The sequence below is a fragment of the Ochotona curzoniae genome, unplaced genomic scaffold (assembly GCF_017591425.1).
Source record: "Ochotona curzoniae isolate NIBS_2020 unplaced genomic scaffold, NIBS_Ocur_1.0 contig_430, whole genome shotgun sequence".
In the NCBI taxonomy this organism is placed as follows: Eukaryota; Metazoa; Chordata; class Mammalia; order Lagomorpha; family Ochotonidae; genus Ochotona; species Ochotona curzoniae.
This window is the reverse complement of record NW_024466219.1, coordinates 7,946,953-7,967,146: the sequence shown is the minus strand read 5'-3', so window position 1 is coordinate 7,967,146 and position 20,194 is coordinate 7,946,953. Positions and strand designations below refer to the sequence as shown.

At 37.5% G+C, this 20,194-nt stretch overlaps 1 pseudogene; it reads right to left on the bottom strand.

Moving 5' to 3' along the window:
* Positions 1–237: 237 nt before the first annotated feature.
* Positions 238–1,780, bottom strand: LOC121160086 (annotated as a pseudogene).
* Positions 1,781–20,194: the final 18,414 nt, after the last annotated feature.

Sequence of the window (20,194 nt, the reverse complement as noted above, 5' to 3'; positions counted from 1 at the left end):
AGGAAACAAAGATGTTAAAATATGACTGTGGTCAACTGAGCCAATTCTCTCCACTGTAATACTTGAAATCAATCCTAAGGTCAATATTTAAAAGAATGTCAAGAGACCAGACCCTGTGGCTTTTACAGCCACCTCGCTAAGTGGCACCATTACATCCCCACACAGTCCAAGCTGAGCTACAACATTGACTATACACAGTTTGTTTCCTCATTGCATCATCAGTTTACAATACTATTATCATGGGTAACACGGTCTATATCTTCTCTGATCTGATTGATGTGGTCCAGGAAGAGAAGGGTTTGAGAAGGCAGACCCTGCATTTGTGGAGGAGGTGGTGGCCCTCTTGGTGCGGGCCATACCAGGACTCATTCCCCTTGGCTCTGTAAATGGATAACTTAGAGTTCTTTGATCTTCAGTGAACTGGGGTAAAGAGTTAGGATTGTAATGATGAGGAGAGGGTGAAGTTACATGTGGGCCACTATGCTGAGGGGTGGGGAGAGGTCCCGGAGGAGGATGGTTCATAGAAGGTGGCATGTAGGCAAGAATATGTCCAGGGGGAAGGATAATTGATGGTGGAGCAGAGGTCACTGATGGAGGTGGAGTACCTGCGGCCTGGGGAGGATGTGGCACTGTGTGGCTGATAAGTAGAAGAGGTGGGGATTGTACGTAATGTTGCTGTGGAGGCATAATAATATGAGGGTGACCCATATCATGTTATGGTTGACTCTGATATTCAGGATGGTGGTGGACAGGAGGTGGTGGTCCTCTAGCACCTGAACTTAAGTCATCCTGATTAGACACAGTCATTACATTGCTGTGTTTTCTTATTGACAATCCCACTGTTGGAGCACAGACATCCTCGTGAGGCTGGTTACGGTGCTTGTGTGGCACTTGCTGCAGAGGAGGCAGTGGCATCTCCATGTGCTGCCTTGGTGGAATATGACCCATGTGGCACTTGTCGGCCAGCTTTGTAAAGAGGCCAGGGATTTCAGCTGGTGTCAGGGCAATAGGCACATGAATGTTTTCCAGTGAGGCTGGGTGATGAGCTTTGCCAGCTCTTACATGGCAATGGTTGATTTGAGCCTCTGTGCAATGAGTATGTTTCCTTGCACCCCTACACAATGCTACACATGAAGAGAGAACCTTGTATGCACCGCCCCAGTTCACAACACAGGATCTCTACAGCCTGGACACATCTTATCTCACTTTTTCTCATGAAAAATAACACAGTCATAAAAAAAACATGCTTGCACGGATCAGTTGTCAGTAGTTTTTAATAGGTAAATCACATTTGCCACAGAAGTGAACCTGCGTATCATTCTTTTCACCTTAGATATTTATCTGAAAGTCCAAAAAAAGTGGTCCAGGAAATCTTGGCTGATTCCAAGCAGTTCACCCCCTTTACAGTCATAGCGTTCTTCTTCATTACTATCTAATACTTCTAAAATGAAGCTGAGAATACAAACGTATGTCTCCAAGAGAGCAGGCTTCTCACACCTCCCCTGGCCCTGGAACTGGTGAGCAAAGTAGCCATTGCACATAAGGTTGCAATTCAGCATCCTGGCTAAACCAATCACGACAGCTTCATCAGCAGCAGCAGCCCGGCATGGATAGTCCTCTGAGTGGCAGGTGCCGATGTCGCTTGGTGACCTTGTCTGGAAACGAGATTTGTAGGAATTTGTCTGCAAGCATCCAGAGCACCCAGTGATTCAGAACTATTAGTGCCTTGTAACTCGCTGTCACTGGGATCCGTGATTCTTCTTTGTTTCCAACCATGCATTTTCTTTTATTCTTCCCATTATAGCCTCCTCCACCCCCCCCCTTTTTTTTTTGCTTAACATGTTAACATCTTAACATCAACCTGCCGTTAATTTATACTCATTCTGTTCAGGTTTGTTATATGGAATGCCTCCCCTTTGTCGCCATTTGCTTTGGTCCTATCTTACAAAATACAGTTTCCCCACGATAGGAACAATTTTATAATTTCCGATAATTGGCGAGATCTAATATACTTGACATTATCATAATTACCTAACATTTTCTGTTTTCTTACTTACAAATTGATGAACAAAATGTTCAAATTATTGATCATGTGCTTCTATGCAGAGAACATAAACTTAGATAAGGCCTTGTTCTATTAGTTATCACTTTATTTAATGTCACTTAATGTATTTTAAGGGAAAAGGAAGAAGCATTTTAGGACCAGCATGAAGTGAATTCCAAAAGAATAGTACATCCTTAACATATTTTAGAACCACAGAGTCTCTACATAAACATATAGAATGAGGCTTATTAACGAATTGTGTTCCACATATTTGTCATTTCTTTCAGCTCTACAATGTATTATCATGGTGTTCAGGAATTTGAAGACAATAGAAGATACAGATTGCATTAAACTTTTAAAATTAAAGATAAAAAGCACATCTGGTAGATGATGGAGGCAAGTGGCAAGAAACTAGAAAATATTGTAATAAACAGTAAAACGACCACCTGCTATGATTCTCATTTCTATTTCCCGCAGTAATTCCAAAGTACATTACTTTGACACAACAATGTATTTTATATTTGCTAGTCAGGATGTGATGCCCTTGTGTAAGTCGAATGTATTCATGAAAATTTTTATTCATGCCATTTTCTCAGTATATAAAATGTAATAAATGCTTTCTAACTGGTAATGTGTATGAATATTTAATATGTTTGAAATACTTGAATCTATATGTCATTATCGTGCTTCTATAGTCATCAAATATTTATGAATAATTTTATTATGCTATTATTCAAATGATTTCCTTATAATACCACAGGTGAATATAAGCTTTCAGTGATGTTAAGCTTAGAAAACATTTCCACAGAATGTTAAAAATCTGCCAGTGCCCTGCAGCTTATTGGGAATAAATACTTTGGCCTCATATAGAATTTTTGTTGTAACAAAGATCTCTGGACCCATGAATCATGAAAGGTGGAAGCAGGGAAACATATGGTAGCTTTAGCACATTTTCCCCAGAGAACTTGCTGTTAAGTTTTTTTTGAGAATTTCTCTTAAATTTGACAGAATCTACTCATCTAATTTTACCAAAGAAGAAAAAGAGGCTATTTTGTAAAAGATGCTGGAGTGAATCCTGGTTGAACACATGTCAGTGGATTTACCAGGCTATTACATATATTGCACTGGATGTATTGCAGATAAATACATGTATAGAATTTCAATATTCAACTGCACAAGTAGTTAGGACTCCTTCTATATTAAAGGTTATAAGCACAATTTAGGCACTTGGCCCTGTATTATGTTTAGGTTCCATGAAGACTGACCTGTCCGTAAACATGAATTAAGGATGCAGGGTCCCGAGGCTTTGAGCCATCCTCGACTGCTGTCCCGGGCCACAAGCAGGGAGCTGGATGGCAAGCAGGGCCGCCGGGATTAGAACTGGCACCCACATGGGATCCCGGCTTGTTCATGGCAAGGCCTTTAGCCTTAGACCACAGTGCCGGGCCCTTGTGATTTATTTATTTATTTTTTAATGTCAGACCCAAACATAGAGAAAATGAGATACATTAGTGCAGATCAGGACAGCAATTGTTCTTGGGAAGTACTGACTTCGAGCAGAAGTAAAGGACCCCTTGTCCTTGATGACACTTTTCTTTCCTACAGGGGCTTCTGCATACTTGCATGGATTCACCTCCCAAAATTTAAGCATTCCGTAGACTTTGGTGTATGCACAGTTTGGATTTATGAAGCTTACCAAATATTTATAATGGTCATTTCATTACCAAATTTATGAAACTTCCAAATACTAATTAGGGTATTTTTCATTGTCAAATTTGTAAAAATTCCTTTCGTATTTCTTGAATTGCTTTTTCCTATGCAGTATCTTCATACAAATGATAGACAAAAATAATCTCAAAAATAATCATTTTCATACCTTACTTTTCTTCAAGCTTATCAACCAAATCAACAGGTTAATTGCTTCAATAAACACTTTCAACAGGGAGCTGGATGGGAAGCAGGGCTGCCAGGATTAGAATTGGAGCCCATATGGGATCCCAGCACATTCAAGTCAAGAGCTTTAGCTGCTAGGTCCCCAATATCTTTTCTTAAGGACTTTATTTTTTTTTTTTTTGTTTGAAAGACAGATTACAAAAGAAGGATAAACAGGAGACCCTGAGGGTGCAGCAGCTGGAGTTGAGCAGTTAGAGGCCGGAGCCAGGGTATATCAGCACAAAGACTTGGACCATCCTCCACTATTTTCCCAGACCATAAGCAGAAAGATGGATCAGAAGTGGAACAGCCTAGGTACAAATCAGTGCCCATATGGCATGCTGGCACTTGCACTTGGAATATTAGCCTGTTCAGCCATGGCTCTAGACCTTCAGAAACTTTTAAATCTGTGAATTCTGAGATACTTTTCTTCATTTTAATACAAGTATCTTTAACCCAATAACTGTTCCCAAATCTGAAGCTGTTTCTTGTTAGTCAAGCAGCCAGGGTTCAACGCCATCTTGACATCTGTAGCTCAGGTTGCAGTCTCGTTCTTTTATTGTGCAGGCATGTATTGACAGGATGTGATTGCATACAATCTAAGATGAAATTGTGCTTGAATACTTGTATTTACCTTTTCTGGGTTTGAAGCTTCCAATTAAAACATCAAAACACTTTTGCATGTTCTGATTCACTTTTACTTTCTCTTTCTTTCCTTCCCTTCATATTCTATTTTTTTCCAGTTGCTTCATTATCTCTCCTTTAGAATTCATTGTGCAGGATTTCAACAGGTTTTTCACTGGAATATTAGAAAAATGAGCTGTATCCTCTAAATATGTGAAATCATTTAGCAAATACAAATTACATCAATAAATCAGCCAAAAGTATATGTAAGTCACAGAAACCTGTAAAGTGCTGTTGATGAGCCCATGACATAAACAGTTTATTTTCTTTTTCATATTTTCTACAATTTTATCCAAAGCCTTGAATACATATGTCTTTGTATTTCATTTGGAAAAATGAATTTTCTATGATATTTGTGTAACTTTTGCTTTAAAGGACTCATTCACTGTAAAATATATAATATCACTGAATAGAAACATTGATAAATAACTAAATTGTATATTTATTTAGTCATCAAAATTATTGAAAGGATTACAATCTTCCACTCAAAAAAATAAATCATGTTTAAAAATTAGTTTCAGAAACAACCTATTCGAAATACCAAGAAGTTGAAATAAGCCATAATTATTTGGCAAAGGTTTTGAGCTGTAGAGAAGTGAATATTGGTTTGAATTCTAGTTTCCTTTACCTTTAAGGGACATAAGGATAATTAAAATCCTGGAAACTTATTACACTAAGTCATAAATAAATAAAACCAAATGACTGCAAAGTTGTTAGGGTATTATAAATGACACAAATCTTTAGTTATATTTGAGTATGGTGAGATTTTTTTTTTGTTTTAGATTTTTTTCTTTGAGAAACAATGATTAATGTATGAGCTTAAAAGGTGTGTTAGGTCTTGTATAAGTAAAATCTTTGATATTTTGTAATATATCCTGCAAGGAAATTAACTTGTGGTTCTTGAAATAATAATTTTTGAAATAATCACATTAATTTGTTATATTATGCTTTGGGAAATTATGTGATTTCAATGTAACACTATGTGCTTATACCTTTAAAACTCCATCATGAATCAATGGCATTATAACATTGTGGCTATTAATTATTTCCTAATTTGTGGTCTGAGAAACATTTTTGAAGTCTAAAAGTTCTCAAATGTTTCCAAATGTGATGAACTGAAATATCCTAATTTTCATTGTTTTAAATTTAAATTTCTAACAATATAGTTAAGCTTAATTGTATTCAAATAGCAATTCATTTAAAATGTTCATACATTCTTCAAATAAAATATTATAGTTTATGAACATAGTGTATACAGTTTCCTTTCATTTTTCTTTTATGAATTAGAGACATTTGCATCAGAAGTTGAGGTTTTAGACAACTGAACTTTGTTTCCTATCACAGAACTTGGAGAGGTCTGTGATTTACAGACCAGTGGCTGCACAATTGCATCTTAAGTAGTGAGTCCATTTGAACAATGTCCCATGCAAAAATATCCCATTCTAGCCAGTATATCCTTTGCAGAAACCTTTGTTTTTGTAAGGATGATCAGAATCGTAAAATGCCAAGTGAATTTTAAATTTTATTTAATTTTTAAAATTTATTTATTTTTATTGAAAAGGCAGAATAGACTACAGAGGGAAAGCAAGACAGAGAGAAAGATGTTCCATCCTCTGGTTCACTCCCAAGTGGCCTCAATGGTCAGAGCTGAGCTGCTCCAAGGCCAGGAATCAAGAGCCTCCTCTGTGTCTCCCACATGGGTGAAGGGACCCAAGGTGCAGGCCATCTTCTAATACTTTCCCAGAACATGAGCAGAGAGTTGGATGGGAAGTGGAGCAGCCAGGATACGAACCAGCACCCATATGGCATCCTGGCACATGCAAGGTGAGGAGAGATTTAGCCATCTAGCTGTTGAGCCAAGCCAAGTCCATCTGTATACCACTCTAATTATTTAAATATTGAAGAGGGTAAATGAGGAGTGTAAGATTAAGAGTGTTTATTTTGATAAGTACTACATTAAAGTTATAGTATATATAAAGTATAAATTAGTCTTCTATTGCCTTCAGGTGAAAACAGATGAAAATAACATACTCCGTGGGCCTGGTGTGGTAGCCTAGTGACTCAAGTCCTCGCCTTGCACACGCTGAGATTCCATATGGGCACTAGTTCTAATCCTGGTGGCCCCGCTTCCTATTCTGCACCATGCTTGTGGCCTGAGAAAGCAGTGGAGGACTGCCCAAAGCTTTGGGACCCTGAACCCATGTGGGAGACCTGGAAGAAGCTGCTGGCTCCTGGCTTCGGATTGCCTCAGCTCCAGCAGCTGCAGCCACGTGGTGGGCGAGTCATCGGATGGAAGATCTTCCTCTGTCTCTCCTCCTCTCTGTATATCTGACTTTGCAATAAAAAAACAAATAAATACTAAAAATAAAAATATATATATAATATTTCACTTTACAAATGGAGGAAGAGGTGTTTCACATTTTTACCACAGAGCTGCATACTCAGAGATTTTCCATGATGGCAAACATGCAAATATGTACAGAAGCATTACAGCATAACCTCCAAATATACCCACTTTTATATCAAAATGTATAAAAGATGTTTTAATTTCAGTTTATATCTTTCAATTATAGATAGTACTATTTGAAATTATAATTACTAAAGACTGTAATATGAAATATTATACATTGGTCTCTTTATGTAATATTGACGTGGTTACTATTGTATGACATGTATCAGAAATCTAGATTTCTGCATGACGGATATTTTTGGGGAAATATTAAAGGATATAATTTAAAATACTTAGCTAATTGTGTAGAACAAAACTTTATCCTCTAAAGTAGGAATAAACTTGCTAAGACAAATATAGCACCAACTTAAGCCTGCATAACTAGTTACCAATGACCAGTTACACAAGGTTACAAGTATTCGTTTCCCTAGATGAATTCCATGGTAATTTGCCAAAATTTATTTTGAATTTTTAATTAAGGAGAAACTTTTACTTGTGCATTGAATGTCAATGCCAAGTCAAAAGCTGTTTAAATGGGTTTATAGCATTTAAGTGGAAAACCAGATATTAGCTGTGTGTGTATTCTAGCTGCCTTTTTAGTTGTGTGAAGATAAAGTAGCTGTGAAAGTTCCCTGGCCTACGTCTGAGACCAGAGTTGTCAATCGATGCATCCCCGAGGGTGAGGTTTAACTATACCTACACAGAGGATTCAACAGGCAAATACCAATGCAGTTCTTCATCCAACATTTGGAATTCAGACTTTCTAACGAGGCTATGTAATGTCACTTCTGTGGGCACCAGCTAGCTGGTTTCGATTCCCACAGGGATTCCTGACATTCCATCTTTGCTTGCTTTCAACCATCTCCAGAGACCTTTGGGGCTTGTTGCTGTCCCAGGAGATTTAGCCTTGAGGTTCTTGTTGCCCAGGACAATCTAACTTCATTCACTTCACTTCTTAAAGGCCATCTCTGCAGGGATACCATTCAGCTTTGCTGAAAATAGCCAATCTTTGTTTCATTAGATTCCCCTTCCTTACGGTACTGAAAGTTCCTAAACAAATTCTTTACATTGTTTATTACTTCTCTTACATTTGTGCTTGATTTCGTAGTTTGTTGCCTTTGTATTTAATATTTCAATACCATTATTTTTAGGAGATATACTACTATTTTATATCATTCTAGTACTTACGGGAATTTATTCTTAATGTGATTGGTGTAAAACTGAGGCATATATCTCAAACCTATGCTTTCAAACACTCCATAATGAAAGCATAATATTCCTGTTTTAGTTAAAACAATTTCTTTTCATCCTTTTATCAAGAAAAAAGCACCAATAATGATATGATGAGTATCACTTTTCATCCATTGTCATTCTTCGTTTATCCTCTTCTTCCCTTACCTTCTTTCGTTTTTCTGACACCCCGGCCCTACCATATGTGATTACCCTTTTTTTTGGATAGCTAGTTTAAGCTTTAAAAATTTTTAAGTAATTTGAAAGGCAAAAGGAGGAAGACAGAGACAAAAATTGAGGTCCTTCTGCTGGTTCAGTCCCCCAAGCGACTACAACATCCAGCGATGGACCAGATCCCTTCCTGGAGTCTGGAATTGAATCAGGATTTCATGTGAGTGTCAGGGATGCAAGTGCTTGATCCATCACTTGCAAACTCCAACAATATGCCTGTCAAGAGGAAGGATGGAAAGAAGAGCAGGTACTTGAAGGCAGGCATTGTTAAAGGACCTAGCCACTTCAGCAGGCGGCATAAGTCCTCTACCACATGCACGACACTTTATAGCAATTCTAACTTTGGTGTTAGCTATATTTTGGTAATATTCCTTGACTCTTGTTTGTGCTCTTTTGCGTTTTCACTTGCTTGTTTGCTAAGTGACTATTAAAAAGGCAGTTGAATTGCAGTGCTGTTACAGGCATCCATGAACAGCCAAATTGACTTAAAAAATGGTGAGGAGAGTGTGCTTGCCATTTTAGATAATTACACATCCTGACAATCCTTAATAATTTTGATTTGGAAAAAATGTTAGATATTAAAGAGCTTAGGGAAATATGAGAAATGGTGATTAAGCCAGGAGTGACCATATTTCACAATAACCTCTTATGTATTTTCTGTGCAAATACAAGAGAAAAACTTACCAGGACTGTTTCTGTGGAATAAAGACATGAGACCCACAAACAACAAATGCGATTTACAAATAATCATTATATTTAAAAAACTAGGGGGTGGTAATGCTTATAAGAAAACATAACAGATTTATATATTTTCATGATAGGATGTTGTAGAATTAGAACATTACATGTCAATATATCCTGATGGAGATGGATGATATAGGCTTTCTAGTTATAAAGTCTTCCTTCTTTGGAGCAGAAAAAATTGCACAGTGATAAAGATCCTTTTCATGAAGTGTTCCTTATACAATAGATGCTAAGAAAATATCACATAAATGTTCAGTTTCCTGGAGTTGCTCTAAAATAACGCAAATACTTACAACCAAGGAATTCAAAAGTGGATTTAGAATAGTGAAAAGAGCATCAAAAACATTACAGAGAAAGTATATACCAGTGAAAATAAAAGTATGTGCCTGCTGCTGAAGAACCACACTATTGTGATAATATGGCAGAAAACTGTCGCGGGATACAATGGGAAGGGTAGAAGACAACGTTCTTGTTTCTATGGAATCATATAATGAAAAAAATTAATGTGTAAATGAATGAAGAAACGAAAAGAATATGTTCAAACATACACATTGCATAATAGAAATTCAACTGGAAAAAGTTATACTTAAAAAAAAAAATTATTGCATCCTTGTCCACAAAACTAAACTACAAACACTACATGTAAAAGTAAAACTATCAGAATTTCTACTTTTATTTTGACCGGAAGCTTGCAAAAATGCTGCAAACTAAATGAAAAAGAAAGAATAGTTTAAAAATAACCAGTTTTTAAGAATATTTATTTATTTTGAAAGTGGAGGCCAAAGAGGGATATACAGAGAGAGAGTGATCTATCTTCATTTGGTTTACTTCCCAAACGGCCCTGACAATCAGTACTGAGCCAACTCAAAACCTGGAGTCTTACACTATCTGGGTCCACTCCCATTGCCTGAGCCTTCTTTGGCTGTTTCAGCAGCAAGGTGTTGGATCAGTTGTAGATCACCTGGGACTAGAACAGGTGCCCATATGAGATGCCATCATTGCAATTAAAAGCTTAACTCAACGACAACCCCAATAACCTTTTTGAGCATATCTGAGAAGAGAGTTCACAACATTACTGGGTGAATTTAATTCCCAGGCATGAATACTATCTTCAAATTCAGGTGGGACACACACATTATTCTTCATCCTTTCCAAAATGGCATAGCAGTGATAAAAATATTACAATCCATCAGTGCCCAAACACAATGAAAAGTATAACCTTTCATCTTGCCCAGTAGAAACTGACTGCAGGCAAATCAATAAACCTTCATGTTTTTCTCTTCATGGACAGCAAACCCTAACCACTAATAAGACCTCAGACTGCTTTGTATATGGGGTCTATAGGTCTGCTTGGTGTGGTGGCCATCTTGCCTTATGATTAAGGTGACAGTGAAAAAATATATGTCCCACATCAAGGTATCCTGGGGTTGCCCTCGGTGCATATTGTAGCTTCCAGCTAATGTAGACCCTGGGTGGCAACAGATGATGACATAAGCACTTGGGCTTTTGCTAGCAAAGAGGGGGACTTGGGTGGAGTTCCTGTCTGCAGCTCTGCGTCTGGCTTTCAACCAGTAAGGACATTCCAGGCATTGGGGTAAGGAATCAACAGATGAATATTTTGTCTCTGTCTCCCTGCCTGTTTGCCTTTGAAATAAGTAGATTTAAGAAAAATATGAAAATTGGAAAAATAGCAAAAGCACTCTAGTCCTATTTCTCCATGTGCTATTTAGCACAAATCCTGTTTGGAAAATACTACAATTAAATTAAATTAAATGCCTCCCCTGGTCTACTGTGAAAATGTATGTTAGAGTTTAGTTATCAGAAAGTTCACACTGCAAAGTTTCAGGTTCCAAACCTGTCTAACAGGGAGGCTAGACAAGAACTGATGAACACTGCGCTGAGTGACAAACAACAGCAGTGTAGACCATGGCCAGGAATAGGAGTACTGAGAGATATTCACATCCTAGAACATGCAGAGTGTCCCTGATGCGCCGTCCGTGACACGCGCGGGGAAGCACGAACCTTTTACTGGAAGACTTGGAAGTCAGCACTATGGTAAACTATGATAAAGCCAAACCCAAGATCCTCTTACAAAATACACTTAACTTTCCACAAAAATTGACTGAATATTTGCCTTGTTGTGTATCTTTAGTATCTGTCATGTTTTTCTTCGTAAAGGTTGTTACACCTCACCACTTCTCAGCCTTTTGGGTAAGATCAGGTGTAAAAGTTAATAGACCTCGACGATGATAACAAAATATCTTGGTGAATGGAGGCTTGAGGCGTACAGTTATCAGCCAATGGACTTTGGGAGGGTGACATCATGCTTGGTTCAGTGAAACTGACAGCATTTCAGAACTGTCCAAACCACTTGGGCAGAACCCTCAGAATATGTCCACGTTGAGACCCTGAGTTGATATGAGGTGGCAGTTCCTCATCCCTGGGTACTGGGACGTTTGGAAAGTCATGTGTGGCTTCCCTATTTGTCTCTCTTCTTCCCCCAGAAACAACAATAAGAAATAGAAAAGTGGAAACAACGAGTTCACCTAGTTTTTCCTAAACCTTGATCCTTCCAACCACGACCAACCATGGAATCACTATAAAAAATAAAATTAACTTTTAGAAAGTTAATAGACCTCATTTATAGAGCAGCTGTAAGTTGAGGACTAAATACAGAGAGATCCCCTCCCACCACAACATCCCTGCTCTCTTCCTCTGTTTTTCGAACACAAAAATATCATTGACTTAGTTGTGACATGATAACTTGTCTTTGAAAGACAAAGAGAGGAAAAGAGCGTATTCCTTTTACTGAAATAAGTACAACATCTCCACCCTGCTGCAGGTCAAAGCAGGGGTTAGAAGTGTCATCCCAATGTCTGGCTGGGAGGTACTCAACAACTTAAGCCTCTGATATTAATTTGACATGCTATTTATTTTGTCTACTCTTGGTATTTTTCTGAAACTTCATTTTCTTGCCTTTTTTTTTTTTGATTGCTTAACCAAAATGCATTTTGTAATATTAATCGAAACCTACATTTTGGTTGAATATTCTGTAAGGGCTGTCACTGTTCTAGAGCCTTTGGATCTACATTTTGTTCTTTGTGCTTTTTTAACAACATAAAAAAGAGATTTTATGCATTTCATAGGTTCAATTATAAGATAACGCCACTTCCATAGCTTCCCTAATCTCCCCCAGATTCCCTCATCTTCTCTCTCCCATCATTTTTTTCTTTGGCATAATTTTGATCTTCTCCATAGGCTCAATTTGTAAAACAATGATAAATCTGAACAAGGAATAAGTAGGGAGACCGCGTCTCCACAGGAGTTTAAACAAGGACTGGACGTGACAGTCGTGTCTGGAAAGGACCATTTCATTCCTAAAAATGTTCTGTGATCTATCTAGACTGCCTTGGATTATTCTGATATCTTCTGCAATGCATTTACTTTAAAATATTTATCTTCCATGCAAATCCTTATGCTGGTAGAAACCCTTCAATTATTTATAATGCATTTAATTATGAAATTTAGGAAAGTAAGAAAGATAAGGATTACTGCAGCAAATGAACACACATCCCTTGATTTAGAAACCAATGAATGTTTCGATAAGGTGCTACCTTGGTTATCACTTACTCTTCAAACGGGAGTATAAAGAGTTCATTTGGAATGATAGCATGGATCCCTTTTGGATTTGAAACTTCAATTAAGTGAGTACTATTTGATTTCCTACGAGAATTAGCTTCACGGTTTCGATTTTTCTTAATTCACATCTCTTAGAGTAGAAACATATTGTTTGGGATAATCTTGCATCCCAGTAGGAGCAATTACATATTTTCCCATGTGACTAACACTGAGGCAAGTCTATTGGTGAGCAGTGACCTGCGCCTTGTAATTCTTTAATTTCATTTACATACTTCTGGGATAAAAGCCAGCTTTCTCTTGGCTGCAGCACTTTTTTAAGTCCTAGTTATTTGCTGGTTTTTCTAGCAATAAAATCTCTGTGTTTTCTATTGCTATTTATCATTCAGTAGGAATATATTTTATACACATATTCTTCCAGATATTTTTTTTCCACTCCATTACTACCTTGGAATGTAAATTTATTTGTATACTTTCTAAATAGTCTGGATTTGGAGTTGCAAATTAAAACTTCTTAAGAAAAAAAAAAAACTTGCTGAGAAGCCATATTCTGAAAGTATTTGTTTACTCTGTTTGTCAAAAATTTACATACCCTTGATATGCTCCATTTATCTTGGCATCTGTTCCCAATTTCTTAGCCACAAATGAAATCATTTAAACTTTGTGCTGGCTCTTGTCTCCAAAACACAATGTTCTCTACTTCATTGAATGGCAATCCTTTCTCTTGGTGGTAAGCAATGTGACAACTATAATGTTTTTGTGAAACTTTGGAATGCATGTGCTATTTTTAAGACAGTAATACTTATAAGAGGTGCCATCATTTTGAAAAAGACTAAGTGGAACCAAGATATAAAGGATGATATACTTTGTTACAAAAGTGTGTCATGTGGCTGCTCTTGACATTGTGTCCAGAAAACAACCTAACAAGTGCAGTGTGCTCCGTGTGGTTCCTTTCCTTAGATCTGAGTCTTCACTGTGCGTTCTTTTGGTTGGGATCACAGGGTTCATTAGTACACTTAAAGGTTGCACAATAGCTTTTTTTTCCCATAAGTTTTCTCATTTTACTCTAACTTAAAATGCAGTGCCTTTCTGGTGGGCACATATTTCTTTATTAAAATGATTAGGTCTATTGGTGATTTTTTTAGATGTAATAAATATTGAAATGTATTCAGATGAAAGAAACATATTCCATGTATTTCCCATTTGCAGTTTTAAAAACACAATGAGAGTTCCTACATTCCCTGCCTTGCTTGCACCCCATCTACCTTTTTTTTTCTTAGTTTTCTGTTAATTTTGGTTATGCCATACTTTATGATCCGAGGCTTAATGTTCCACTGAGCAAAGAGTTCGGAGAGCAACTCGAAAACTCCCTGTTCCTCGAGAATGTAGACACGGGTTGCATGTAATAATCAAATCTCAAAATGTCAATTTCATTCATATTTATTGTTGCTAGACATTTGCTTTCTCTAATTCTTTGGGAACACTAGATACCAGTGAACTGCCAGGTGTAAAAGTATTCTCTGCCTAAAATAATGTAATCGTTTTCCCTGAAAGTGTGTACAGCAAATAATCTAACAAATCCATAAGAATATATTTCCTACTAACTTAAAAGGAAGAAATTAGCTAAATTTTTGATAATCATTTCTGCAGAAAATACTTAATAAATAAATACATAAAGAGACTTAATAAATGCATTAGTTATATCATTAAATCATTTATAGGTTTAAATATATATGTATGTGCTAATAACTGCATATAGATATTTTAAAGAACAATATTTAATAGACAAACAATTTTGGATTATGTTTTGTTTTGTTTTAGAAAGTCAGATATACAGAGAGGAGAGACAAAAAGGAAGATCTGCCATCCAATAATTCACTCCATGAGCAAATCCAAAGCCAAGAGCCAGAGAGTCTTACGGGTCTCCCACACGGGTGCAGGGTCCCAAGGCTTTGGGCTGTCCTCCTCTGCTTTCCCAGGCCACAAGCAGGGAGCTGGATGGGAAGCAGGGCCACTGGGATTAGAACCAGTGGCCATATGGGATCCCAGACGCATGCAAGGCAAAGACTGGCAGCTAGGCTACCGTTCTGGGCCCAGGATGATGCTTTTAATTTTCCTGAGTTTAAGTACATGTGATGTAATTACTTTCTTATTTTTTTGAACAATTTTGTTTATTTAAAAACATTTTATGGAAAATTACATTTGTTTTTAACAGTTAATATTTGTAATTTATACGAGCTTTTTATATTTTATGTTTATGCAAATATCTTTTTTCAACTTTCAGATTGCATTTTCATTTTTGTTTTCCTTTACCTTTCCTTTTACCTCCTTCCTGAAATTTTAACATTATGCCCTCATTCCTAAGTGCTTAGTTGATCAGCAATTATTTCTGTGCATGGCGCGGTGATATCCCTTATCGTCTCTGGTGGTGGTCAATGCATTAGAGACATTTCAGAATTTGCTTCTGTTCTGTTGCTTGGGGCATCATTCTAGCCCTGTGAATTTCCCAAATGGTCCTACTTTATACTCCTTCAGTAAGTGTCTCACTATAAAAAAGGATAATTTAAGAGAAAAAAAGAATACTTATCCAGATAGTTAATCCTTTTGCATAACTATTTTCTATACCAACATTGTAGAATAAACTTCATTTTTCTGTATTACAATATTTGTATTCTGTCTACTAAGTTTTCTTACATCAAATCATTCACCGTAAGAGTGACCATCATTATGAGACTTAATCACATTATCCATGAATGTCAGAGCCTAATGATTCAGGTAAGTTCTGTCCAATAGCCCTAAAATAAAGATATTGATTTGGCACAGAGAAAGCATGTACATTTATTCACAAACTTTATTATTATTATTTGTCTTTTTTCCCCCTTGAATTACATTTTTATGTCCTTTTGGCATTTATAAGCAATCAATCTCATATTTGACAAAATTCCTTCACATTTTACTAACTGTAAAATGATGTGTATAGATTTGTTGTGCTTTCAGACACATATTCCAATCATACTGGTATCTTTGTATCTGATCCAATGGTTTGCTCACCCTAGTGTAATGTCTGTCATCTCCCAGGATTTTACATGCACTAGCACTGTCTTTGTCTTAGGACAGACCCAGAGGAATGGGGGCTGGGTAATATAATGGTTTCTCCTGATCCACTATCCTTTAAGTTGGAATGCCTTAAAGTGGTCCCGATTATGCATTGCCTTATGTAAGCTTTTTATATATTTTCTGGACAAAACAAATGAACATAAAAACAAACTGAAATCCATTTTCATTTTGTCCTTTCTCTCCCCTCCTCTCCCCTCCCCTCTCCTCTCTTCTCCTCTCCTCTCCTCCCCTGTCCCATGCCCTCTTTTCTTTTCATTTCTCTTCTCCCTTCTCCTCTTCCCTCCCCTCTCCTTCCTTTCCCTTCCTTATCCAACCTTTCCCTGCCCTACCCAACCCTATTCCTTTTCCTGTACCCTTCAAAATCACAAGATAACATTTTTTAAAATACATAGTTAGGTATTATTGAAATTATAATTCTATACATAATAATAATTATGAAATATACAGAATATGAAAAGCTTGATAAATATTTTAAATATAATGAATAAGAAAGTGGAATGATGGTATTAATGCACCCAAAGTCTGTCTAGGTGCCCTTTGCCTACCTCCAACTTTAACAAAAATGTTTTATACAAAATACACTTTAATAATATAATGAAAAAATCCCTTCCAGCCAATGACGAATCCCAAATACTTATCTACTCAATTCCCTTGCCCTATACTTTAATTTGACTTGCTATTTATCTTACTTTGCTTTGAACACGCGTCCCAGTGAATCTTGGGACATGGAATTTTCAGGCGGCAAGCCCTGTGCTATTGGCATGTGGTGGAGAGGGTACTAATTTCCTGTTATTTGTAGGGATTCATTGTGACGTGGATACAGTGATCTTGTCCTTAACTACTAGGTTGCCAAAGGTGACCTTGAGAGTCACCGTAGGTTCTCTGAGATAAACAGGGTTGTTATGTCAGCTCCTGTCTGATACCTGGAACATTTCAAAAATATTAATATTACAAGCCATTTCATTTAAGTCCTTGGCCATCACAGTTGTAAGACAGTAATCTCATTTGTTCTCTCCTCATGGTACAAATATGTGAGTGTTTTATGGGCACCTGTGATCACACTCACACCAGGAATCTTCCCTGTGTATGGCCCTTAGGGTAACAAGTCCTGGTTTTATTCTCCATTTTTATTCCCCTGTACCTTCCTTTTTCATAGCCCACATCCAGATGCTAGGATTTCCCAGAGCATCCCTTGGTGTCCCTTCTGCTTAGCAGCATTCCTAACTTCTACAGTATATAGAAAGAAAGAAATAAAGATAGATAGAAAGATAGATAGATAGATAGATAGATAGATAGATAGATAGATAGATAGATATAGGTTTAAATATATTTAAGATTTGTCCTTTTTTATTGGAAAGTCAGATATACAGAGAGGAGAGGAGAGGAGAGAAAGGGAAGATCCTCCATCTATTGATTCACACCCAAAGTGGCCACAACAGTTGGAGCTGAGCTGATCCGCAGCCAGGAGCCAGGAGCCTCCTCCCAGTCTGCCATGCAGGTACAGGGTCCCAAGACCTTGGACCAGCCCCTACTGCCTTCCCAGGCCACAAGCATGAAGCTAGATGGGAAGCAGGACCACTGGGATTATAACCATGCCCACATGGGATCCTGGAGCATGCAAGGTGAGGACCCCAGTCACTACGTTACTATGCTGGGCCCTATAGCATCCATTTTTAACCCTGATTACTTAAGTTTCTTACAAGTTATTCAAGGTTCCACCATCTACACTGATGCCCTGCATAAATAACCAGAACTCAATGACTTGCAAATTGATATCTCCAGAAATTTCTAATACATTATTCAACTTTATGTTCCTCGGATAACTTATTAATATATAAAGTCCACTAATTTATTCATACTTTTTTCATACATTTGCAATGTTTTATTCTAAACCTGTCATGGTATAAAGCAGACACTCATAAACATTTAAACTTCACATTAAAAGCAACTCTACATATGCTTTACTGTACAGTCTCTTTGCTTAATACCTTTTAGTTTGAAGAAAAAGATGTGCATATTTAGAGGAAATACTAAATTCTTTTTTTGAAAGGCAGATTTTTACAGAGAGGAGATTCAGAGGTCTTTAATGCACTGATTCGTTGCCCAAACGGCCACAACGGCCAGTGCTGAGCGGGGAGCTCCTTCCTGCCATCCCAGAAGCTGCAGTGTCCCAAGGACTAGGACCATCAGCTTTACTGCTTTCCCAGACTACAGGCAGGGAGTTGGATCACAAGTGGAACTGCCAGGATAAGAAGCAGTGCCCATGTGGGATGTGGGCACTTGCATGAGGAGGATCAGGCCACTAAAATAGTATTTTAGTAGATTCATAATTTTTCTTTACCTTTATTATTTATGTGTTTTCAAAAAATTTTATTTTATTGTACAGTTCCATAGACTCTGGAATTTCCTCTTCCTCCTCATCAAGCCTCCGTCTCCTCTGCAAACACCCCTGCCGCACTGACTTCCCCTATATTATAACAGTATAGTCCTTCTCAAAGAGTCCTAAGTCTATCATTCTGCTGTTCAAGTGTATTCTGACATTGTGAGCATAGGCAATGGCAGAGAGCCCAGCATCGTATTATCAAGATATCTTTAGCAGTTTCATTCAGAGTCCATCATCGATTTGGAAGCAGAGATGCATAGTGCAATTTATCTTCACTTCTCGATATGATAAGGTCTATTATACAGTTCCTCCTAAATGTATGTACCTGCATTCTTACCTATGATTCCATTGACCTTGCAATTTGCATTAAGGTTGTCACATATCAATACATAATAGTGTAAACCTTTTTAAGGATTTACTTTTTATTTTTGTGTGAAAAGCAGAGTTACGGAGAGAGACAGGTCTTCCAGCCACTCTTTTACTCCTCAAATAAGCAGGTGGAGACTGGCTGATCTAAAGTCATGAGCTTCTTCTGGGTCTCCTCTGCTTTTACAACCAAAGCCAAGGAGCTGGATCAGAAGTTGAGCAGCCAGGACACCAATCAGCACCCACAGGCAGAGGCTTAGTCAACACATGACAAAACCAGCCCCTATATATTTTTTTCCATTAAGTTATTTCAGTGTTACTTTAAAATGAATGGATTCAGTATCTATGTGTTTTTGCTTCCTGAATTTTTTCTTTTTACTAAGGAAATGACCTAGTGCATTTTATAAGCAAATCAACAAATCTTAAAGAAATACATGAATTGTGAACAAATATTGATTCAATTCTATGTATTCACCTTTGTGGACTAATTGCAGTTCTACTCAATTTTAAGTACAACTGCATATTTGTTAACTCATTTTTATGCATACTTCACTTCTTGCATTTCTGTTGTTTTTCTGATGCAACTGGATTTTAAACACGCCGTCATTGTTTTTGTTCTCAGTGTGCACAGGTAGTATTTCCTATCATACTTTTGTATTCTTAAGCTTTTCCCTAAAGAGAGAGTATTGTTAAGTCCCCATCCCTGACGTGATTTGATGAGTCAGGTCAGTTGTCACATAGGAGAACCTGGACGTTACACTTGTAAAGCAAAACAAAGGATTCTCTGCTTACACAAAAGGGAAGAGGGCAGCTGTTTCCCTCCTTCCTGGGAAATTCTCTCCGGAAACAGATGGCCCAGGGTCTTACCCTGCTGCTAGTTCCAATCTTCAGATAGTTCCAGCCTTGTCTTACAACAAAGTTTTCTCCTGGTTCTGTGCTGCATCCCTGTGTTACCTGGAGAAGCTTCTAATCCCCATTGAACCCTATGGCTTGCCTGAAAACCTCCATAAGCATCTTGTCGCTTTGATCTTTTTGGATGAGAAGGACTGATTGGGTATATGAATTCAGACCTAATTCCCATGGCCTGTCAAGGGGTTTCTAGCAGAATCTAAAGCAAACATTCTCTGTATTGTTATAATCTATGTTGTGCTTTCATGTCTCTGGAAGTTAAGCCTTTGAAACCTAACATTGGAAAGCCCTGGAAACACCACTTCTTCATAATATCACACCACTGTGTGATCCCATATCTTAGAGCGTCCTAAGTTAGGAATTTTAATTTCACAGAATCTGTCCCACATTGCCATGAGTTAGAGGAAATACAAAATCATGTAACACAGGACTTAAATTTTCAGGAAATCAGTAATTGGTAGGGGTGACT